Raw genomic sequence first — 25,548 nt, 5'->3', positions numbered from 1 at the left:
GGTGAGGGTTTCATCTGTGGGCTTGGGTTTTGCCAGACTTTGCTGCGTGTCAGACAGATCCTAATAAAACTGTCTGGCTGTTTTGTGGGCACCAGCTCTGCTCTGGCTGTGCTGCGTCTGACTGCTCAGCACTTGTCGCACTGTGCCTTGCTGTTTGGTATTCATGGGGCATAGCACTCCTTAAGCTGTTGCTGGGGGCTCTGTGGCATAGGCACAGACTGATTAGTTGGCATCGGCATTGTTCACTATAAACCAAATGGGGGAGACGGGAAGAGAAAAAAACATCATCAGGAAGAGAGGGAGACTGGAGACTGGGAGGGAGATGGAGAGAAGGGTATTAGAAAAAATCCATTGTTGGCTGTTGAACTGCATTCCATATATGGGTAATTTAGCAGAAATTAGGTTTCAAAAAAGCATAATGCTTTACGAAAAAACTGAAACTTAAAAAACCAGGTCAAGCTGTCCCGTTAAGTTACACCTTTTACACCTGCCATTTTTTAGCAGTCCTAATTCACTGTAAATGCACCTCTCAAGTCAGCCTCAGAAGAGACCAGTACAATATTTTCACTTTCTATTCAATGTTCCATCTTACCTTTTTACCAGAACTGTCTTACTGAATTTCAATGTCCATCTGAGTTGTCCTATACCTCCACTTTAAAAACTGATTTCAACCATTAACCAATTTGGTGGTGTCGTCTCATGACAATGGAAAATCTCAACAGAATGGTGCAATTAAGAAAGCAACAAAATTCCTGTAGAACTGATTAAATATTTGTTATGTGTGCTCATTGATTGATTTTGAGTGTCCAGTTCTCTGATCAGCAACTTAATATAATATATTTAAAAAATAGAAAATGCATTTTGATATTGATTTCGACAAAATTGTCAAATACTTTTGCCCTCTCTGATTGTTGGATGTGAAATGTTAATGTTATGTAACTGAAATTAAAAAAAAAGATTAAGCAAAAAAGCAAAAAAGAAATAAGCAAAAAAGATTTTTTGTGTGTAAAAGAAACAAAAGGTACATAAATGTGTTAGCTGCTGTCAAGGTCTTCAGATATTGGGATAATATGCTTGGGCAACAAATGTCAAATGTCATGCCAGCCTAATGTATTGTATAGTGAAATACTAAAAGTAAAGGTGTGAAATGTGCGCTAGAATCATTAATTTTAAAATGTGTACAGAGCAGCAGATGTGGCAGGAGTCTCAGACTGCTTCTGTAGCGACTCAGTGAAGCTGTAGTGATCGCATTCACAGCAACTGCTTTAGTAATGAAGGATCAAATATATTGGCAGCTCTCTGTGATACTGTGCTGTGGTGTTGACAGGGGTTAATCAACGCCAGTGTGGGGTGTAGTGGTGTGGAGTGGTTGGTGTCCTCCATTTCCAATCAGATCTGGTGTTACTTGGATTGTATTCAAACAACATTGACACAAAGAGACATAGCGATGTCAGTGGACAGCACAGTGTTGTGTAGACCAGTGTTTTGATTATATAGTGATGAGACTGCTGCTATCATAAAAGCTGTTCATGATGGAATTAAAAAAAAACACAGCTATGCCAAACATGTCCATTCCTACATATGCAATCCTATCGGTGCTACAATCCACTTTCACCTTGTAAATTACGTGATAAACAAAAAACGTGACAACATTTACTCTTTATTACATTCAACCATTTCCTTTTCATGTCTCAGCTTCTCCTCCTTGTTTTACATTGTCCCTACCAAATATACATTTTTAACAGTGAATCAGTTGATGGTTCATTCCCACTCCATCTCTGGAGCATTTGGTAGAAAGTTGATTGTGCCCTCCACCTGCGTCCCAAGAGCCTAACCTGTGATTTTTATTAAGACAGCTCACAAGTTAGGGTCTCAGGGAGTAGGTGAAGTACAACTGAGGAGTACTGAGGAGCCGCAGTCAGCTGCAGGGCACTGAGTGGCACTTACACTTTTCCCTCCCTCACACACTCACATACAAATGCACACACACTGTCTCTTACTCTATCACTGCCATTTGAAGTACATACTTTCTGCCCAAAGACATCCACAGCCACAGAGTGTTTGTAATTTATGAGACATGGGCTGCAATCAAAAATCAAAACAGTCCGTGTCCTGGACACATGTTTCTCCTTTCCTCCACTGCAGAAAACTCATTTTGTTCAAGAGCCTAAGCTTGGTTGTGCACACAAAGAAATGGCAAGGTAGAAACATTCTCAGACAAATGCTTACACAAGCAACACACCACAAGACAACCACTGTGGCAGCTAACAACAACAAGGATAAAAAAAAGAAAAACAAAGAAGTATATTTGTTGGATAAAGCAGTAAATTCATTGAAGGCGGCCAGACCTAAATTATCTTCATCGCAGCACTCAGACAGAAGCTGAAGCAGAGGCTCAGACAAACAGACAAGCCTGCACTGTCTGCTCTTTGCTAACTAGCCTTTGTGCTGGAGAGGGAAAAGCCCCTCAGCAAAGCAGTCCAACTCTTCTCTTTGTCCTAAGAGCATCGACTGACAGTCAGTATATATTTGTCTCTTCCAGAATGGCTGGATGCGGACCTGTCTGCTGGACTGTCGGTCTATTTGCACTGCCTCGTGAGCGCAGTGAGCCACCTAGCAGACTCAGCCTGTGGCTTATCAGCATAGGGGCAAGCACCAATAGTGTTAACTCGGATATCAAAAAAACACATAGCTTTGAGATACTGCTCTGTGGCTGCTCAGCATCAATGAGAACACAAGTGAAACTGCACGCTAACTGCAACATCATCACCACCAGACTCTACCACCTAACCGCAGGACTCTGCCACCAGCTTGGCAAGCTTGGCAAGCTTGGCATGTAATAAGTAACAACTTCAAAAGCAACAGTCAGACATAAAAGAGCTTTTATCAAACTCAAAAAAGCTTCAGACACAGTAATGAGCAAATAATCAATTTACTTAAAATACCAAACTGCAGTAAATATTAACAAAGTAATATTGAAAATATTTCCGTGAAATTTTTGCCTTTCATGTGCCCAACACATCACTGATTGCCCCCACCCTCTCCACCCCGTCCCCCCATACTGCCACCCACCTCACAACTCCTCCCCCTCAGACTCAAAAAAATTGGATAGATGTCTCTGACTGTCTCCTTCTCTCTGGGGAATGCCAGGCAAACTGGAGGCTTCCGGAAATGAATACTCCTCACCACCCGATGCGTTGCCTCACACACTCACTCTTCTGTCTGACATCGACGCCTTCTGCTATCCGCCTCTGAGATGAAGAAGAGGAAGAACAGAGGGAAAAAAAGGGCAGTGGTAGAAGAGGGGCAAAAGAGGCTGAAAGAGAGATGTATGTGTGGGGGTGAAGCCAAGGTGTCCGCGGGAAGGAACAGCTGGATGCAGGTCAGTGAGGTGGTTTGCCCCAACCCACCCCCCTACACCCCCAGGAACAGAGCGTTGCTCCATCCCAGCGCTTGCATTGTCATCTCCATCTCAGCATCTTGAACCCCCACCACCACTCCTCATCCTCCTCCTCCCTGGTCCAGACACTAGGACATCAGCCATGTCGTGACACTGTCATTTACCCCCTGTACTTTTATTTTTCCACCTCTCCCTGTTTCCTCTTTCGTCACAGGTCCAACACGATGGGCTGCCATCACCGAAGAAAAAAGTGGCAAAAACATTTGCTTTCTCCTGCTGCCGACACTGCAATCCACTACCTTTCACTCTCACCCACTCCCCCTCCCACATTTGACCCTTCCGCCCCCCAAGCCCTGCCTCTCAGCATACTGCCCTCTACCACTGTCTCCACACTCCCAGCCCCCACCCATCCCCTCCCATCACATCAGGTCTGTACCTGTCTGCTTGTCTGGCTTGTCTGTTACTCCCTGACTGCAGCTGCTTGCCCAAAGTGAGATACTGCAGCAGGAGTCTGCAGCGACAGCCCTCGCTCTTTCTCTCCCTCTCTCTCTCACACCCTCCATCCAGCCTTTGCTGGTGAACACGTTCCTCCCTGTTCTGATCAATTTCTTGTCTTTTCCAGCTGCACACACACAAATACACACACACACACACACACACACACACACACACACACAACCACTGCAGTAAACTGGTTGGCCATGGGGAAGGATGTACTGTAGCGACCCCAGTGTAACATGAATTCAACACATGCAAACAAATACACAAACACTTACCAACAGATATAGCCTGGGATACAAAATTGTAAACAGTTATCTGAGTTGAACAACACACACATACACCCAAAACAGGTGGCACATGCACACGCAACAGCAAACAAGCTAACATGTCCACTCAGAAAAGACAGACACCCAACACGGCCAGAATGGAAAAGCAAGACAGAGGACACAGAAGGGCGCTACAGACACAGACACACACACACACACACACACACACACACACACACACACACACACAGACTTTGACACAGCCAGTGATGAGGTCACTATAAGCATGGACACAAACAGTCACTGTCACAATATTGTGACTGAGGCTTGAAAGCAGCAAGCCGTGGTGTAAGGCACATGACAGTCCCAGTTGAATGGGAAAGCCACAAGCCGTTTTGTTAAAACACTTTTGTTTGTCAACAAACATTTTCAATCATTAGTTCCAAACTTACAGTGCCTTCTTCTTAATGAGCTTACACACAAGTCCCTCCAGTTTAGCACCATTGTCAACGTGCCACCACACTATCACCTGCCACAATGTATACTTACAGCTATAAAATATTATACACATATGCTGATGATCTCACAGGATCACAAATTACTCTGGATGAATGAAATAGCGTGTTCATTTCAAGGCTGATTTACTTTTCAGGGGTCAATTTTCTTTTCTCATCAACTCAACATTCTTCAGATGGACTTCCCCAATAGGAATAATTTTTTTAATGTTCATCAAGTGCTGCACAATTGGACATGGCAAAAAAAATCCAGTTTTCTCAGAGACTGCTAATGTTATAAATGTCTGTATTTTTGACCGTGGGATATTTTATGTGACGATTGCCATTTAACTGTGGGGTAAGACTGCAAAAAGAACTACATAAAAAAAGAAGACATTTTCCTCATTCTCCTGTCTGAATGAGATGTGCCCTTGACAGCTTGTTCTAATCTCACTGTTTAATCACCCTCAACACTCTGGATAGATTAGGGTTATGACCCTGTGTGACACGGAGGGGGCAGGGAGAGTCTGCAAATGTTATCATTGATTGATTATGCCCTTTAAATAAAATGGAAAAGAGCAGCTTTGTAACTCCGCAACACAGAAAATGTCACTTCATCAAAGATGGTGACCGTGTTGGTGACTACTGAAATATATGTGAGCAGGGCGAGCCATGCACCAAAGAGATGTAGAGGTAAATCCTGCAGCCAATGTCAAAACCGTGGCCAGGTTGAAGTGTATGGGGGATGGTGGGTCTTTGCAGATTGGCTCGGTGATGGCAATGGCGACGTAAAGACGGGGGGTTGGGAGTTTGCTGTATACTAAAGCCAGCAGGGCCAGCAGGCATCTATATAGGTGATCAATCAGCTCCATTACAGCCGTGTCACTGCAGAGTCTGAAGCTGTGGCCATATCTCACCCATTACCCCTCCACACACACACACACACACACACACAGACACGAACCCCCCCCCCCAAAAAACAGTACTCGCTGCATTTCCATTCTAAATTGGGAATAAGACCTATTGGTGTGATTAAATTGTTCCCAAAGAGCAAATGGCATACAGTAGCAGATACACAATCCAGTCATTGTCATATACCAGTGACATATTTGCAGAGAAGCAGTGGGGATCGGGGGCATGTTGCAAGTTGCTGTGGCAGAGCTGAAGCAGATTCTAATTTACTCGCTTTCAATTGTATCAAGTAGAGATTTTCAAAGCACCCAATAATAGGACCGACCATTTGTGACTGGTAAGTAACATGCACAATGAGCCAAGAGACATTATGCAGCGACACTTCCAATGACACTGTTCATTTTTCTACAATATTCTCAAAATAGCTCCATGCAGCCTGGAGATGCATATCTGTGCCACAGATGCCAGGCAAGCATCAGACAGGTATCCAAACAATGGACTTATCTCAGTCACTGTAAGCAGCACAGAATGTGAACATGGAGCAGTCGAAGTAGGGAGGTAGGGGGACACCAAAGGAGGAGGAGGAGGTGGAGGAGGCAGCTGGTGGAGGGGGATGGGGACGGGAACAGGAGGCAGGAAATATGTGATGCACAGCGCCTTGCCAGCCAGCCAGCCAGCCAGCCAGCCAGTGGGACATTAATGACGATCATGTCTTGTCACACTAGCTGTCGGGCCAGTCAGCAGATCTTGCCCTTGTCCCTGCCCTTCTCCAATCAATGGCATTGATCCGTCCCAGGGGTCAAGGAGCAAGCGTATCAATAGGGGGAGAGTGGCTGATGCAGCAGGCGGAGAGGGGCTGACACCAGACAGATCAATGAAACCCCCGGTCTGCCATGGGTGTGTTATGATTATTCATTTGCCATTAACCTGAGCACATTAAGGAAATATGCTTCCTTGGGTAGAAATAGTGCTTGAGGCTGCTCGCTTGAATAGGGAAGTGAGATTTTATGAGTTGGGGAGCTAAAGTACTGCTCTGGCCAGAACTGTCAGTGGTCTCAGACAATTTGTTACTAAGGTATCCTCCTGTTGGTGACGTCAAGAGCAAGAAGCCAATTACTGCCTGCAAAGCAGTAAGAGATGTAAGTGGCAATTGGTTGATTTTCCAAGTGTTTGTGCCTGAGTGTCACTCCCCGTGATAGATCCAGATGGCACTTGAGGAAGAGAAAGTATCAGTAAGCAAGTGCCAGGTCAATTTCTGTGCATGTTGTTTCTATACAAAACAGCAAAAGTGTGATGTGATCTCAGTGTATACAATGGATCCACTCCACTGACACTGAATTAAATTGACATTGGAAACTGTGTTTTTGTTTTTCTAACTCAAGGGGATGTATCTTTAAATGGTGTTATAAAGTATTCTGACGCTTTTCAATGTCTTTTTCATTTAAACTGTACATACCATGGGAGACAATCCACTTTTTTGGCTTTGGTAGTCAGAGGCAGCAGGCTGACTAATGCATATTGAATTAACCAAGGAAGAAGAAGAGAAGAAGAATTTGAAAGGATTGAAAGCTTTGGGTTTTGTAGAATAGCTTTTATTTTTTATTTCATTTTTCTTTAATCAATGAGAAAGTGCAGTTGTAGCGTGTTGGAATTAAGGAAGATGTGATATAAAAACTAACTTTGTGCAATAGATATTATCTTTGTTGCTTGCCCTATACAAATATATATTTTTCACTGTACATAATTTTTTTGATATATATGTGTATATATATATATATCAGGTATCTGTTTTTGCTGTTTCTCATTAATGTAATTTGGTGTAAAGATGACACTGAGTGATTGTCGAGCTTTGTAACATTGCCAGTACTTTCTGCTGCACATAATTTGGACTGTAGCATTCCTAATTCCTAATAAAGACAATCTTTATTTTATTCTTTCTTACAGTCAGCCGAAAACCTCCTAGCCAGATGACGTCATAAATGGGCTGTTATAGCTGTGGATTCCAAACTTGAACCGCCCATATCTAATCCAATAAATTATTTGTTCAACCATCCCATAAATGAAGGCCGAGCAGAAACCAATGACATTAAGCTGTGCTGCTGGGTCAACTGGACAGAGGAGTGCTGAGGCAGCATGATTCTCCGCAGTATTGCTTTCCTCTACACATCTGGAGGAATGACTGGGGCTCAGAGGTGAGAAAAGATCAGAAAATCACAGTTTTTAAAGTAAATTCTAGCAAGGCACATCTTGTCTCTCAATACTCTTAAATTTGTGAGAGCCAAGGAAGGGATGAGAATTTGTTATTGAAAAACTAAATTAATTATCTATTTTTCATTAAATGAAGCACTTATTCCAGCCTACATTCCCTTTTTAAGCTGAGTAGCATCGTGTTTTGTCTGTGTCACGATGTCTACTTTTCAGCATTTATTCTTACTTCTTTTCATGTGAGTGGGTCAGAGCAGCAGTGATGTGAACTGTGGTGACGTTGGGTTAATTGAGAAGGTGTGAGTTTCCTGACACTGAGGAAGCAAATAAGAAATAAAAGGAGTTCTTGGGTATCTAGGGATTTACCAGGATCAAATTCAACCACAGAAACTTGTTTGATGACCGTGAATTTAACCTAACCTTTACAAGCTACATTTCAAATGAAGTCCTCCTGAATAGTAACAAACTGTGGTAAATCTTGGGCTGATCTGCTGGGCCATTTTTTTCCTGTGTGCTGCTTTGGAGTCATTTTACAAGCTGTGGCGTAGTGCCAGGCAGCGATGAAGTCAGATGCAAGGGCCTCCTATGAAATGGCCATGCTGTTTTATCACTGCCAACATTTAGCCTAAATTTAGAGCATTATTTCACCCTCTAACTGAGGAGCTAGCATGAGATGGTTGATATCAGTGGTTTCCTCTGGTGTTCTTGTTTCATATGGTACCAGTATCATCACTTTGAAACTCAGCCCGGTACTCAAAGACAGGAATGTTGGCCAGCGATTAATGCAATTTGCAAAAAAAAAGTTAATTACGGACCTTCATATCATCGTCAATAATGCGTTAACACTGACAGTTCCTATATATTATGTATATATATATATATATATATATATATGTATATAGAGAGAGAGAGAGAGAGAGGGGGAGGGGGCAGTGGATTGCAGTGTGGTTATTCCTAATTACAATATCTAAAAATTTAGAGTATGTCAAGTTTTTCAGAAGCAGCAGGTAGCCTGGCCATGGCTAAAGGTCAGCTCTGCACCTCAGGTGGGCAAAGGTTACATTAACACAGAGGCCTTTACCACTGCAGCTACAGAGGCATTATAACACGCAATGCTATTGAAAAATACCATGCTGTATTATAAGCAAAACTATTTTCTTTACACACTGATGTGATACATGTACTCCAAGGAAAGCTAGAAGGTTGTACAGTTAACTCCCAGGATGTAATTCTAAACCATACAACCTACTACCTCAACCCGGATGCACACATTTTCAACTGGGGCTGCTCTTTTCTAGTTACTAAACAAAGTTCATCATCCTGTAGCCAAAATGATTCTTTGTCCTTCTTATCTAACTTATCTTTGAGACAATGAAGGGAACAGTGATATTTAGTACTGCTGGAATGTCAGAGCAACATTTTTAATCGTAAATATATATACTGATATTACACATATTGAACATAAGTTATTAAAGCAAGAGGAAAACAGGTTAAAAGACGACGTTCACACCACAATGACAAAGACCCACAGAGGCGAGCTTGTGCTGTCAGATTTGCCACAAGATCGGATCTACGGGTTTGTGCCAAATGGTTATATTCAAAATATCAAAGTAACTGAATATAGGAAAGAACTCTAAAGGGAATGTGTTTGATTTGTCTAAGATGGTATCATTTAGAAAGAAATGCCAATCAAACAACAAGACCCGCCCTCAAAACTTCATACTGCTATATTGTAGAGCATAATGGTGACAGTGTGTTGAAAGTCTGGAGCTAAAAGTTTTTGAGTTCAGTTAAGCTGGTATGAAGAGACACAAGTTCATCAAACAGATAGTGAAAGGATTGTTGACTTACCCTTCATGAAAGCATCTTGCTCAGGGGCTTTTGCTGCTGGGGTCAATTTTTAGTTCACCTCTCTAAAAACAGGAAAGAGAAAGTGGTTACTATAAACCACAGCATGTGATGGCTGCACAGTTGCAGTGCTTATGAACAAACTACATAATAAACCAATGTTACAAAACATGCCAGTGACTGTTCTGGCAACATCAGAGTCACATGGAGGAAAAAAAACATTTAAACACAAATCAATCTTAAGTTGCTGAGTCGGTTTTGGAACATCACATGCTTCAGCAGTTCCCACATATAGAATTAATTTCATAATAATAACTATCATAACTTCTCTGCTTTCCCAAACTACCCCTCAGAATTGCCATAGCAGTCCCTCTTCCTGACCAGCAGCAATGGAGCTGTGGTGAGAGGTTAGCTCGATTTAGTCAGGCCTGCAGAGAGCAGAGAGCAGAGCCTGAGAGGGATGCCAGTGTAATCAAGCATGCCACACTCAGCTACCATTAACTGTGCCAGTGCCAGAGAGCCACAACCAACAGAATATTCCTATAGCCGCAGTGCGACAAAGAGTGTGAAAAGGGAGCGAAAATGCCACTTCCCCAGATTTCTACTATCCTGTCTGACCATTATCTTTATTTTCTCTATCCACACTTTTTACCTGGGTGTAAGAACTAATCAGCCAGCAGTACAAGCATTTTTGGGATTTTTTGCAATGAAAAGGATGATGATAAAAGTGAGAGACACTTTGAACTTGAGCTTACTGACAATACAGATTCAGAACTGGGACCTTGAGGTGAAGGAGTGGAGGAGTTTGAATTTGGAAGAGTTTGTTTAGTCCCCACCAGAGTTAACTCTATGGGTGTGCTGGTTGTTTGAAAACCACTGAACTATCCTTTTAAAGCGATGCACAAGGTACGCTGCCTCTCTTCACTTTTTTTAGATATGTGCTGCTTTCATTAACATGGATACTGTTTCACTTTCTGCTCCATAATGTGCGTAAAAGTTACAAGCCTGGTGGACCAGTCATGACGTAAATTTGACTTATTTTGTTTTCGTTTCCACGTTTATTTTCTTTTTCCTTTCAGGCAGACCATGAGAAAACAAACGTCTTTTTCCAATATGTAGTTTAAACAGAAAAACAAATAAATTAAATTCTCACCCTTTTTTTTTTTTTAGTTTTCCAGATGGAATTGAATAATTGAATGAACAGATTATACACTGACCCAACATCTTGGGGACGACCTTTCAGTGAATGCATGCTTTGCTTAGCATTTGGATGGGGGCGGGGCTTGGGGGGAACAGATCTCAACAGGCGCACCTGTACAGAGAAAAAACCGTAGATGAAACAATCCAATTTATTGTTTTCCATTATGGATTTAAAGTTGAAAACAAAACAGAAGATCCCAATTTGTTTGTTTTTCTGTATTTCAGTTTTGTTTTTAAAACAGAAAATCAATATAACTAAGCTGTTTATTTGGGTTTTTTTTATTCGGTTTTGAAACAGAATAACCAAAGAATGAACCATACACAAATTGAATGACATAATGATGATATGATGACAGCATTAACATACATCAAGCATCTCATATAACCAAATTACAACTGCTGAATGCACAGCAAGCCCCGATGGCTGAGACGTTCTGAAAACACCACACATTGCCCATATGTAGGAAAATAGACCGCAAGTCAGTACATCCTACATAGAGTGATGGTCTTTGTGTATATCTCAACAGCTATAGTTGTTTAGTGTTTTATAGTGAGCATAGACATCAATAAAGTAAGATAAGATTGTCTAGCTACTGCTCTAAATGCCACTTCACAACAAATACCATATGTATATACTGGCAGTCTGAATGGTTTTGAAATAAAGCAATTTTCATTACAATTTCACAATTAAAATAGAATCGTAGATCTCACAAACAAGTGGTCATGCAGCCCTCTGAGCTTATCTGCTCCAGCCTAAAGAGACCTATCTAAAGCAGTTCCCAACATTCTCCCACAGAGAGTGGTATTTCATATCCTGAGAGGCAGGAGAGGCCAGGGTCAAAGTTCAGCTCAGTATGGGACTCTCCTTGGGGATGGCATATACCATTGTACACCAGACAGGGGTGTAAAAATCAGACACAAGTGGACACAACAACCCATTAGATGTGAACAGAAAAAATGTGAAAAAAACATACAAAAAAATCACATAAGTCTGAAGTGGGCTTCAAAAGTTTACCTGTGAATATATCATGGCATCAACATATATAACATAACATAAAACACTGCTAGAATAAATCAACAAATCTTAGGGAAACATGTTTTATGTCCTCATAAATAAAAACACCACCAAAGCTGAGACATACGTTGCTTTAACACAGGCAGATTGGTTAAATTCAGTTGATGTTGCCACTCAAGATAACAACACCAACCTTGGAGAATATGCATCTTCAGTGACATTATATATCAGCAAATATGTTGATGACATAGTAGTAAGTAATATCATTCCCCAGCTAGAAGGCCTGGATGAATGGAGAGGTGTGGGGTCTTTTCAAAGCCAAAACCGCCTTTCAGTCAGTTGACAAGGACGCCAGACCACGACTGAGAGCTGGCATCAAGGAGGCAAAGTCGAGACATCAGCAGAGACTGGAGAGAGACTTCAACAGCAACAGCACAAAAGATATGCGGCAGATGATTCAACACAAGCAGGGGTTTCCCCATCATGTGTGAGGCCATGCTGCCGGATGAGCTGAACACATTTTATGCTCGTTTTGATCTCCTCAATAAAGACCTAGCTGTGAAGTCTAATCCACCTCCAGAGGACTGGCAACTCTCAGTCACCACAGCAGATGCAAAAAAATTCCTGCTGAGCATGAATTTAAATAAGGCTGCTGGTCTAGGTAATATTCCTAGCTGTGTACATGTGCTGATCAGCTAGCTGATGTTATAACTGACATTTTTAACATCTTACTTTCACAAGATAAGGTAAGGTAAGGTAAGGTAGATTTATTGGTCATTTTTTAAACAAAGTTTAAAAAACGAAATTTGAGTTGATTAGAATCAGCAGCTACTGTGAAGATTCCAGATGCTCTTCCCTCCTGCCTGAAGACAGCCATCATCGTTCCTGTACCTAAAAAGTATGCTGTGTCTAATCCTAATGACTATCACCCTGTGGTTCTTACACCCATCCTGATGAAGTGCTTAAAGAAACTGGTTCTCCAGCACATCAAAGACAACCTCCCTTCCATCCTGGAATCTCACGAGTGTGCTTTCAGAACCAACAGATCCACAGATGATGCCATATCTACTGCCTTTCACACAGTTTTCACCCACCTGGTGAATACATCACAGCTACATCACGATGCTGTTTGTTGACTTCAGCACAGCATTCTAACCCATGAAGCTGATCGGAAAACTTAACACTCTGGGTAATTCTTACAACACTCTGCAATTATATTATCGTTATATTGGACTTCCTCACATGCAGACCCCAGAGAGTTCAGATTGGCAGTCACACCTCCTTTTCATTAATGCACAACACCAGAGCCCCCCAGGACTGTGTGCTCAGTCCCCTCCTGTTCACACTGTACACCCATGACTGCACTCCCAGACATCGGGAGAACTCTGTTGTGAAGTATGCGGACGACACCATCATTAGCCGTATTATAAACAACATACCAGGAGGAAATCAACAATCTTGCAGAGTGGTGCACAGAGAACAACCTACCGCTCAACATCAATAAAACCAAGGAGCTAATTGTTGATTTTAGAAAGAAGGAGGCAAAGACACACACCCCTGTCTACATCAGTGGAGCTGGTGAACAGTTATAAGTTCCTTGGAATTACTATCACTGAGAATCTATCTTGTTCATCACACATCACGACCCAGATCAAAAAAGCACAGAAAAAGCTCTATTTCCTATGGAAACCTAGGAAGGCTAAATTCCAGAGCAAGACTCTGGTTAACTTCTACAGAGGAGCAATAGAAAGCATACTGACTGGTAACATTACAAATTTTAATTTCATCTTTTAAATGTAGTTTTAAAAATGACTTATACTGTATATCTTCCTTGTACCTTGTACCTTATACCTGAACAATAAGGTAAGAATACATGGAGCAAGTTATGATATTTATTATTGTTGTTGTAGTTTTTATTATTATTAATAGTATATTAATAATAATAATAAAAAGAATATTAATAATAATACATCATTATGAATTCCCCATCACATATTTTCTTCACCTGAAAATGTTTTCTATTGAGGTTATGGAAAATTGATTAGGAAAGGATTTTTTTTATTTTACTTTTCAACAGCAGCCAGGGTGACATTTTTGGCTCAAAGTTATTATCTCCATTAATTCAATGTTGCTTCATGCCATGACATAAAAAAAACAGTCAACAGGTTAATCCAGACAGAAGTTTATACAGCTGGGTATGATAAGAGCCATACCCACCCAGCCATTTCAAAGCATTACAGTGTGTGACATGACTTGCCAAGGACAGAATAACAAAGGTAGACCCCAGCAGAAATTTGTCATTTTGTAAATATTAATTTGGATAACTGTTTTGTGTATTGGAGAAAAACTACACAGTAGATTATAACTAATAATAATAGAGACAGAGCTGAGGCTGTTTCATCTGTAAAGAGTATTATGGTTTGGCCTTTCTTCCTCAGTGTTCAGCCATGAGCATACAGAATTCCCAAAAGAAGAGGTTGCATGAGATACATTGTTGTACCATTCACATAAATTTTGGAAATCTACATGTCATGCACAGCAAGCAGCATCTCATTATACAACCTTATGGTTCGTTTTGCCTTAATTGTCCTAGGCAAAACAGAATAATCCAGTCATGAAAGCAAATTAAGGTTTAATTAAGGTTTTTTCAGTGAGCATTTTCCTAAATCAGAGAAGAGACAGCTGCAGACATTCTCACAAATATTGACTAAACTGTTGAGGATGACAGAAATAATGTTTTGTGACCGGTAACCTAGAGTGTAATGTTGCTTTAAAAGCTAGCAGAGCTTTGCCGTGCAGCCAACCGCAGCGATGACTTTGTCCGACCCACCTGTCTGTTGATCTTGCTGCCTAGCACCAGACTAAACACTGAGATTTCCACCAGGGCTTATTGGCTACAGCTGACTAACTGGCAGCCAATCAGCACACAGGGAGGGGTGGATGGAGAGCCAGAATCAGACAATGAAAGCAGAAGAGAAAGGAAGAGGTTGTACAGAGACAACCAAACCTCATGCAAACTCCGAAGTAAGAAAGTCCAATAACACAAAAACTGCAGGAAAATTGCATCATTGTCTATCACTGAGCACAAAGGCTGATTTTTATGGCAAATATACAAAAAAGTTGCATCATCATTTAAAGAAACTCGGCAATAGAAATATAGACCTTTGGTGGGGTAACAAATGTTGATGCATAACAGTCACAAAGTAAAAGGGAAATCTGTTGCTGAATGGCACTGAATTGTTAGCTTGATTCCTGACAAGACAGCTATCAGACTGTGTTGCTAAAAGGGATCAATACCTAATGAATTCCACACAGTCAGAAACATACATGTATCCTGCACATGAGAGCAAAGAGTGAACTCTACAGATCAATGAATATGACATTACACACAGCCAGAGGAATGCATCTTCATTGACCTGAGCATTTTCAAATGAATTCAAACAACAATTCAAATGGTGGACTGTGTGGCACCTTTGTCTCCTATTAGGCTGCTCAGGCAATATGGAAAAAACAACAGAGAAACAAAAGGCTTAGTCTGAAATTTACGTGATGATGGATGGAATTAGCATACAAGAGAGATAAGGTTACAATTACCAAATCAAATTTAATCAAAAAGTACACAGTTGCTGCATAAGAATGTGTAGGAACTAGAGACATTACTGGAACCAGTGATGAATATCAGTCAGCATTCGAGATGTGTTTGTGTGATCTGTTGTTTATGTGCAGTATTTTTATAATTGAGTGTAAAAGATATCACATCAGTTTGAAAAATGCAGATGCCAAAACTGTCTCTTGGGGAACCGCCTACTTCGTTAGGTTTTTAGAAGTAAGTAACTGTTGTTTTAAGGTGCAATAATATTAGAATTTTCCATGTTCCTAACACCAAAATAACTATAAATTATAATTTAAGTTGTCACAACAGCTTCCATGATCATGACATGCACATGTGAGCAGGTAGGTAGATGGTTTGGATTTGCTGTTATTCATGTTTGTGGCGATAAATAACAAATGCTCTTGACATAAGCCTGACTGAAAAAAAGCCAAACAACATTAATTTCGAGGCTGAAACAGCACAGTGTTTTACTTCTATTAGTTCATTTTAGATCCACATAACATTGAAGAGGATAAAAAGCAGATGAGTTAAAACTCAAGGGGCTTACAAACACAGTTGTGTTTATAAAAACACAGAAGGAGACACAAATAGTTATGCCATCAAAAATATGATTTATAATATCTGTCTCTATTATTAAAAGGTGCACTCAGTTATTGTTGAAACTGCCTTACACAGTCTTCCATTTTAATCTGGTAAATCTCTAAAGGTTATTGGAGTAATCACTACACATTCACCCTGTTTTCTGTTATTCTCCATATTAGTAATATTTTCCAATTCTTTCTGCAATAAGATCTTTGCAACGGGTGTATTTCAAAGAAACTCAGAACATTTCATAGCATAAAGTACTGTACGCAGACTATCTCCAGAGGAGTGGACCATATATGTCTATATTGAGATGACTTGTCATTTAGAGGGCAGAGAAGGCAGTTATCATAATGATACCTTTTCTCTGCGTGTCTTTACCAAATGCTTTCACAAAGATAATCCCTCTGCACAACCTCTCATTATCAAAGCAATCACCTGACAATGGGAGGAAGAACACTGGAAATTAGGTGAATTAGCATCGGGCTATGGGAAAATGATTGCCGATTCAAGAGTTTAATTAGGCTTTTGCAAAACAATCAGACACAATTTGGAGGTACCAGTCAAGAAGCTAAAATTCATAAGCAAGAGATGAAATCATATTCGCTGATTTTTAAATGGTTATTTGAGCTCAGATGCTGTTCGCTCACAGTCCACGGCTCTTATTGTGACTTGCAGGTGAATCAGCACTGCCTACCAACTAAAACCAACATTTGCTTGTAAATGACTGGCTAAGCACCGTCTGAGTGGGTCTGGAAAAATGCTCTGAATTCTTACGACATCCACAGTGCACCATGTAGATTTCACTAAGGTTAACTGAATAATTTCAACACTGAAATTTTTGTGGAATCAAACATTTTCAAACTCTATAATTTTCCCTCATGAAACATTACCATCAATTCATTTGACAGGCCAGAGTCATTTTTCAATGATTTAACATTACAATTATTCAGGCATTTCTTCAGCTACACATTTGTAATTACCTTCTGTGAATTTGAACTGTCTACATACTGCCCTAAATTGTTTAAAGCCCTTTTACATTCATAAACTTTGATATTAATGAAGAAACCTACAACCACAGGTAGGTTTTGACAAATGCTGGAACTGTGTGGTTTTATCTGGTTATTTCGAAACATCACTTAAGTTTTGATTAATGCTTGATTTGCAAAAACATGTTGAAGAATGAGATTTGTTAATAAGCCTTCCAACGTCAGTGCAAAGCAAGCCTTCTTAAAAATATTATCGAAATATTTTGATGATTTTAATGATCATGTCCCCAGTCAGCTTGGACTAAATAAATGAAATATCCTCATAGAGCCTGTGTGTGTGTGTATGTGTGTGTGTGTGTGTGTGTGTGTGTGTGTGTGTGTGTGTCTGTGTGTGTTTGAGCGAGGGGCTGGGAATTTCAGTTATAGTGTCTGTGTATTACTTAAATCTTTGAGGCCAGCTTTGCCTCAGGAGATCACATACCCAGACACTTGACCGTGAAAATACTGTGGGACATTTACACCACTGTCACAATCAGTGTTAATACTGATTAGTGTTGGTGTTACGTGTACACAGTTGCTGCCTTCACTGTGTTGTGTATGTGAGTGTGTGTGTGTGTGTGTGTGTGTGAGAGAGAGAGAGAGAGAGAGAGAGAGAGAGAGAGAGGTGTGCTCCAGTTGAAAACATGTGGCTCCTCTCACCCCAAAGCCATGGAGTCCATTACAGAGCACATGCCAGTCAACCACGATTGCAGACAGATCCAATGGGATGGGACTGAGCAGGGATTATAAGGAAGCCTGGTGTTTCCACCGGGGTCTCCCCTGCTGGGCTACATGGTCCCAGCTCCCTTTGTCTGCTGTTAACCCGTTAAATCCCATGGAAGAGCACATTCAGAAATGTGTCACACACCCCAGGGGGCCATTTTGTGTGTGGTAATGATCTTAAAGAGGTTACACAGCAATCCCCCACCACCACACACACTCACACACAAACACACACACACACACACACACACACACACACACACACACACACAAACACACATTTGTTTCCTGGCTTGTCATGGTTTCAATTATTGTCAGCTCTTAATATTCCTTAATTTCCTGCTAACGGCATCATACGGTGGATATTTCCATTTGTATTTTATGTGAGAATATTACGCCCCTTATTACTCAAGACATGGGTTTGCAGCATTTCCACAATGCTAGGCAGAGCAGGCACTTCTGCTCTCTCCTGTGCTGTGTGTTGAGAATACTTTGTAGCTGGCTGTGTGTGTATTTGCGTTATGGACAGAGATAAAGAGTGCACAAGCGGGTAATGTCACCAATACACTTAGAGACAGTGTAATCACACTGCAGTAATGCCCTCTGTGATTAATGATGTAGGCCTCTGAAACCAAACCATCGTGCCAATGGCAAATTACTGCTATAAAAATAAACCGTGATGTGAACAGGTCAGTGAGGCCAGAGCACAAAACGTCTTTCAGTGTGTATTTATACACAGTGTATAAGCGAGTGGGGAATGAGCTTTTGTAACCCAATTAGTGTTCATCCACTGACACAAACTGACTTCATCCTCATCAGTGTTATGCAGCTCTGCGATGTACAAAAATCTTTCTTTTCTGTGTTTTGCATTGAGATGTTTGCGAGTACCTGAGATGAGCTCACATGCACAGAACTAGAGGGAGAAAAAGCTGGAGCCTAACATCTCTTTGAGTCAAAGATAAGGTGAACACCTTTAGAGATAAGAGGAAAAAGAAAAACAGACATTGTCCCATCATCAGTGCTCTGGTAGGGAATTTGGTGAAATTTTTAACTGTATAACCTAATCCCTATGGTACAAATCATTCCCAGAAAAGAGGCAGCTTCGATTAAATCTGAATTAATTTACCACAATAAACCCAAAACTAAACTGCTCCATGTCAAAGTCCTGAAGGGTCTCTTAAGGATCACAGAGTCAAGTTCACATTTCTTGTCAAACATTGACTATACCGCTCTGCACACAGCTACATTTGATTAGTTCTCCACAGCCTCCTCAATCCAACAACACATGCACACCCTTCTCAGATGGAGAGCACTTGACTCTTACCCAGATTGAACTCTTGTGTAATCTACTTGATAATGCTTTTTTTGCAGCCAAACTGCAATAAAGTATTTCATTGAGAGCATGGTACTCAAAGTAGCAGAAAAGCATCAACATTTGGAGACACCTGGGTTGGTGTCATAAACGTGACAACTATGCAATTATTTGCCAGTGCACAACAAACGCTTGACAAATGTATTTTCTGTATTTTTCACAGAGTCAGTACAGGGGCTTAATCTGAAGGAGCAATATAAAGGACTTACATTTTTTTTTTAAATGTGTAACAGATCATGGAGGAAGTGAAAATTGTTGCATCTGCATAACATTGTCAACACACACACACACACACACACACACACACACACACACACACACACACAGAACACATACACACACACCATCCTCTGAATTTTAAAGATGAGTTACAGTAACAAGCCTTTAAAAATCATGTCTAATCCAAGCAGAATATGAAAGGATATATCAAGAGTGTAAGAGATGGTGTTTCATCTACACTCAGATCACAGAGGTGGGACTGCATGCCACACTGATCACTATCCCAAATACAAAAGTGATGTTTTGATAATTATTTTGTAGGACTGAAAAAGAACATTCACATTTGTCAACACACCTTTAAGTTGCTTCTCTATAATTTCTGACATCCACACACTAAATGAAACGAGCAAAACACAATATTTCTGTGCAGGCAATTCATCTCATTTTATTGCACATTCAAACTGAAAACTGATAATTAATGTTCCATTAAATGCAAGGCCTGTGGTTTCTGGAGTAAGAATTTGAAGTATGCATGCATCAGACAGAGCTTGACAAACAGTCCCATTTTTTTTAATAACAATAAATCAAAGCATGCACATGGTCGTCTCTCTGAGATAGAGATAATCAAAACCAGAGAGAGAGAGACGGTCAAACATCATGTCTAATGTCCCAACAAACTGAGGGTCAGCTGTTTCCAATTAGGATTACTAAGATACAAAAAAAATGAATGAACCCATCCACCCTATCACACAAAAAAGACGTTTCTTTTAAAAAGCCATGTTTTCTGTTCTTTCAAAATAAATGTAAATTCAAACTGTAAATCTCTGTTTCCCCCATTTTCTCTCTTTAACAAGATATGAGAAAATGCTCGCACTTGCACAAAGCCTTGTGCATCGTTGTCCTTGTTAGTTTTCCTTTCTCTCGTCTCTCATTGCTGTTTAATCCAGTCCCATCAGCTCCCCGAGCAGGTGAAGTCAGCCAAAGACTTTCCCACGGTCTGAGAGCAAATCCAACGCCCCGAGCCCTTCCTGAGGGCCGGCCATCTGTCCGTTCTGTTTGGAGTGTGTTAGAGGGTAAAGCGTCAGCTGCACAACTAGATTCAACGTTCCAACACACCCCTCCTTCGTGAAGAAAGTCCAAAGCATCCATTCAACTCAATGCACACACCAATTCACACACACACACACACACACACACACACAGCTTGTGCCCAAACACAAACAAATCAACAAACAAACAGACAGATGTGACTCCTCATATTTGACAGATTTGCAATTCAAAGCCCTCATACACAGGCTCTGTTATTGTAACAATTATGCACAGTTTGCTTCAACTGATCTATTAAAATGGCCTTTAAATGCTGATAAATACTGACATTTCTACCACAAATATAAATGACAATAAAGAAGGAATTCCAGTGAAAAAGTAAAAACACATTACTTAATTTCTCTCCTTCCTGTTTTTGTGCTTAAAACAGGAAAATTGCTGCTTGTATAAAATCCTCATTAAGATGATCTCTGCATTTCAACAAAGGAGTTCACCACATAAACCTTGACCTTTGCTCCCTTCGAAGATAAATCATCTGTGCCACTGACTTTCACAGAGAAAATACAATTTCACTACAAAAGCACCTCAAAAATTAGATCCAGCAAATTTCACAACATCAGTGAAGCTCGTGAAAATCTTACTTTAAATTAGAATTTGCCACAATCATGAGATGCATCCCCCTACTCCTTTTTCTCTCCTAAAACTGACATGCTATCATTTTATTTCCCCTCTCAAAGAGCGACTATACCGCTGGTGGATATGGTCTTCGCCCCAGCCTGACGCATTTTTAAAATGCGTGACATTGCCTCTGTGGGAGCATGAGAACGGAGCTTCCTCAATAGTAGAGTCCCCATACCCAGCCCGTAACCATGGAAGCAGATGCCTGCCCTCCCGGCCCTCCTTACCTCCTGTCGATCGCAGGCTGTGAGCTGCTTCGGCAGTGAAAAGAGGCTGTGCCTGCCTTTCTCCTCGCTATGACCGAACTTGCCCCACTCCTCAAAAGGAGCCATTGAACAGGTCACTGGTCTAGACTTGTTTGCACGGTCCAAGGAGCAGCCTTGATGTAACCCCTGCTCTCCTCTCGCTCTCTTTCTCTCTGTGCCTGCCACACCAGCCGCCCAGCGACTGCAGACTGTGGAGGGGTGGTGGGGGGGACATTGGAGACGTGGATTTGAAAAGGAGCCCGTCTGATTTTGCCATTGTGCCTTTTCATTCATCGATCGAATGAATATCGAACCTTCTGTCCCTGCGTATGTGAAACGGATAGCTTAGCAAGCATTTTTCCCTCTGTCTTCTCAGGTCTGTGTTGTGGGCCCAGAGCTGTATTTCTTTTCTCACTTATTGTAAGAATGTCCTTTTTATTTCTAACATATTTTCTCCCTTAATAATTTCTGCTAAGTTCAATTTTGAAGTTTCATGAGATTTTGAGAAGTGATTGATGCAGAAAAGAGGTGTGGTGGATTTTACCATTCTAAAAATATTCTGATGAATATGATTTTCACTGTATATTTTAGAAAAGGTATTTATTTGTTAAATAAACGTCTACATGTGTGCAAAGAAATACACTTCTTCTTTTCTTCTACTGAAATCAAGGAGGGCACAATCAGAGGAGTAAAGCTATACATTCCATTTCTTGCATTTGCTTCACATTAAAATAAATTGGGAAACCTTAGTATTGAATATCTAAAATAGATAAAAAACTTTAAACATAAGCTTGAATTCTAACAATAACTTCTTAGCAATATTTTATCATTTTCATCAAAGAGAGAGAATAAGGATTAATGCATACATATTGCATTATCTGACCCAACCAATTATTTTTAAAGTAGACAATATCACATGGAAATAAGCAGAATTATAATAGTATTCAAAATACACTTTTTCAATTCCTGGCATCAACCACCATCACTTAAATATAATCATTATTTTAGGTCTAGTACAATGATATCCATTTCTAAAACATTAAAGTGTGTGTCTGTTTGGACTCTTGCAGTAAAAAATGTATGGATGAGCATACATTAATTTGTCAAGTGATAAAGAGAGAACGCAAGCGAGAGCTTTAATGACAGCTTTAGTAAAAGGTGAGGTGATCAGTATCAACATATCAATATTGCTCAGTCAGGGCCGAGGCCCTGAAGAAGGTGACCATAAAGCAAAAGTCCATTTACGTCTATTACACAACTTTTTAAAATTCTATGACCTTCACTTCCTCTTAAACTGGTTTCTTTTCATGACTTTTCTTACACAGTCAATTTTGTAACATAAATAGGAAATATAATTTGCAAACACTTACTCATGACAACAAATAATGATAAAATATTTGTAATATTTTAAAAGAATATCTTACAGAGATCCAGTACATTGTAGGGATGAAATATATTTCAACTGTATTTAGATGCATAATGAGACTTAAAAAACAAAACAGCACACGAGGTGAAAGAAATTGTAAATAAAGAGAAATAACAGCAAAGCCTGGAGAGAGGAACCGTTATTTCTTCCATGCTCCATGTGACAAGTTGCTATGCAGGGGCCAATGGAAGGGGGCAGACGGGGAACAAAACGGGGCAGAAAATGAGCAAATTCAAAGGCAGAGGAAGGAAAGCAAAGGAACCAGTGAAGTAAGAAAGCAAAGGCATTGTGTTCACACAACAATCGAGGCTGCTCCCACAGTGTGGACCAGGCCTGTCTCCCAAAATATTGCTACCACCACAAGCCAAATACAAACAGTACAAACGGTCTGCTACAGGTTCAACCAAATGTGGCTTGATGTGAAAATAAACGATGTTATTAAACATAAGGAAAAGCATTGTCAAAAAAGCAGCAAAAAAAATTTAACATTAGCATTTAATTACTTTGACTTTCATGTGATCAACATTTACTGAGATTATAATGTAATTAAAATCATCTTCACAGTCATAAATAATTCAGACAAATCTTAAGATAATAATAATAATAGAGTATGCATATGTGTGTGTGTGTGTGTGTGTGTGTGTGTGTGTGTTAAGTGATTATTTCATTTTATTATTCTTTGCAATCTCTTGTAGTTAAAAGGGGAAAAACTTAAAACTGGAGATGGAGCAAAATCTATGTAAAATACAAGAAAAGATACCCCAAAATACTGCAAAACATTATTCCTCCTTTTGGTGAAGACAAAGAGAAAGCTGTGATAGACTCACAGTAGAAGCACCATGTTGAAAATGAAGCTGGCTGATTTGAGCACGAACAATGGTGGAGATGGGGGGTGGAGGGTGAGGAGATGTCTCGACTGAACCAACATAAATCACAGCGACAGGGACAGACCTTCCTGTCTCATATTATGTACCAGCAGAAGGCCATGTTTTACTGTTTTAGATATACAATATTAAAAATACCATTATAAAGTGGTGGTCTTCATTTGAAATAAAATACTATAGGGCACAATAAGCATATTTCAATTATTTTTTAAGCCACTGCCATTTCCACATTGTGGTTAATTTTTTAACTTGTCCGACAATACAATGTGGCCATATGAATACAGGAAAGATAATCATTAAAAAAATATAAAAATCATCTCAGATTATTCCGGAGGGGCTCCGGAACTGACACTCACAGATCTAGTATTGTTCAGACTTGTAACAGTTGCATTTAGGTTGGAAGTGAATGACTGTAAGAATATCTACATCTAAATTGTCTATGCCACGCACACACACGCACACAAACACACACCAGAACAAGAGTTTTAGAAAATATTTCCTGGGACATGCAAGCAAAACAGCAGCCATCATCAATGCCATCTTTCCTGGAAACAGCAGCAGCCAAATGCCATGCAACTCCATTCCTCCTGCTGCCGCAAAGGCACAACCCCGTGTCAGCAGCACACACCCATCATTACAAGGCAGCGGAGTCAACCAAATGCATGGCAGCATTTGCAAGGACTACAAGTTTCAGCTCCCACTCTGTGATTTTTGCATTGCTTTCTTTTTGTCTCTGAACTGATCCACTCTCAGTTTCCTGGATGCAGATTGGGCAGCAATCTAACAAACAGACAATGTTGATTACTACTATTCTATTATTGATTAAATTTTAATAAGAATATAAAAAATCCCTTTAGTTACACATGATATTCAAAATTCCTCATGTATATAAATATATATGAATATATGTACATGTACAATATATGCAGTCCTCATTATTTCTTAATCCAGGGTTTGAAAAATGTTCAAAGTCTGTGAAACAGCATTTAGACCATTGTGAGACACAAAAACAAAGCTGATGTCCAAACTAATGAAATTCTGTTAGGGTTGTCAGGGTGACACACTACACCAGTTCAAAGGCATGAAATTCCTGGCAGACAGCATGTCTTTAAATAAAGAATTTAAAAAAACAACATAACAGAATGTGTGAGGACATGGCAAAATCTTAACAGCTTTTATGTGGCTGTGGTCAAAGAGGAAGCTCTAGATAAGATGGCAGGCTGAATTCTTATTTTTATAAAAGGCAAAAGTCAATCCAAACAGCATCGGATCAGTGTTAAACACACACAAAGAAAGATCTGAGATGAACTAAAATTATTCATGATCTGTTGTCCCTTCTTGAGGCCAAAACGGCATGTGTCTCCATCGCTCAGGTCAAGCCAATCGGTTGCTACACAAAACCCAGACAGTCTCTTAATGTTCTCCTCACCCCCTGCAGTGCATCCTGCTCATAATCCATGATGCTAAGCACATCCCAAACATCTTCACTGCATCGTCTTCCTAACACTGTTTGAGTGCATTTGGCTTCTATGTTAAAAATCCTCCCATTTCAATTATGATCACTATGATCACACACAACATTTTGGAAAGTCCAACACATTTTGGAAAGTCCCCTGTAGATCACAGTGTGAAGAGCTGTGATCACCATGCAGAGAGACAGCTCCTGTATCCGTGCACCATCACTGTCAGCCGAGTCAAACACTAAGCTTTTGAAGGAGCTTCAAAAGGTGAATTGGAACAAAGCCCTCTCACCAAAACCACAACTCAAAGCACTGTTTAATTAGGTAGAGAGCAACAAATCCTCGCCATTCAGTGGTCGGACACTTGTGTATTTGAAGTGGAGTGTATTGTCTGTGAAAGACTCACATCATAACATTAGAGGAGTGTCCC

General features: G+C 40.3%; 1 long non-coding RNA gene across 5 annotated transcripts in view; it reads right to left on the bottom strand.

The window, feature by feature from the left end:
* The window catches only part of LOC121952755, a 53,486-nt gene that overhangs the window by 5,096 nt on the left and 22,842 nt on the right, over positions 1–25,548 (bottom strand). For 3 of the 5 annotated variants that reach the window (XR_006106458.1, XR_006106461.1, XR_006106459.1), the window contains exon 2: positions 9,630–9,691. This is a non-coding gene — a long non-coding RNA (uncharacterized LOC121952755). Of the gene's footprint in view, positions 1–9,629; positions 9,692–10,843; positions 10,939–21,330; positions 21,504–25,548 lie in introns of those variants that run through there. The other 2 variants (XR_006106462.1, XR_006106460.1) reach the window with 2 other exon arrangements.

The sequence above is a fragment of the Plectropomus leopardus genome, chromosome 13, assembly GCF_008729295.1.
Source record: "Plectropomus leopardus isolate mb chromosome 13, YSFRI_Pleo_2.0, whole genome shotgun sequence".
NCBI classification, from domain to species: domain Eukaryota; kingdom Metazoa; phylum Chordata; class Actinopteri; order Perciformes; family Serranidae; genus Plectropomus; species Plectropomus leopardus.
The sequence above is the reverse complement of the archived record's forward strand: the minus strand, read 5'-3'. Positions and strand labels throughout refer to the sequence as shown.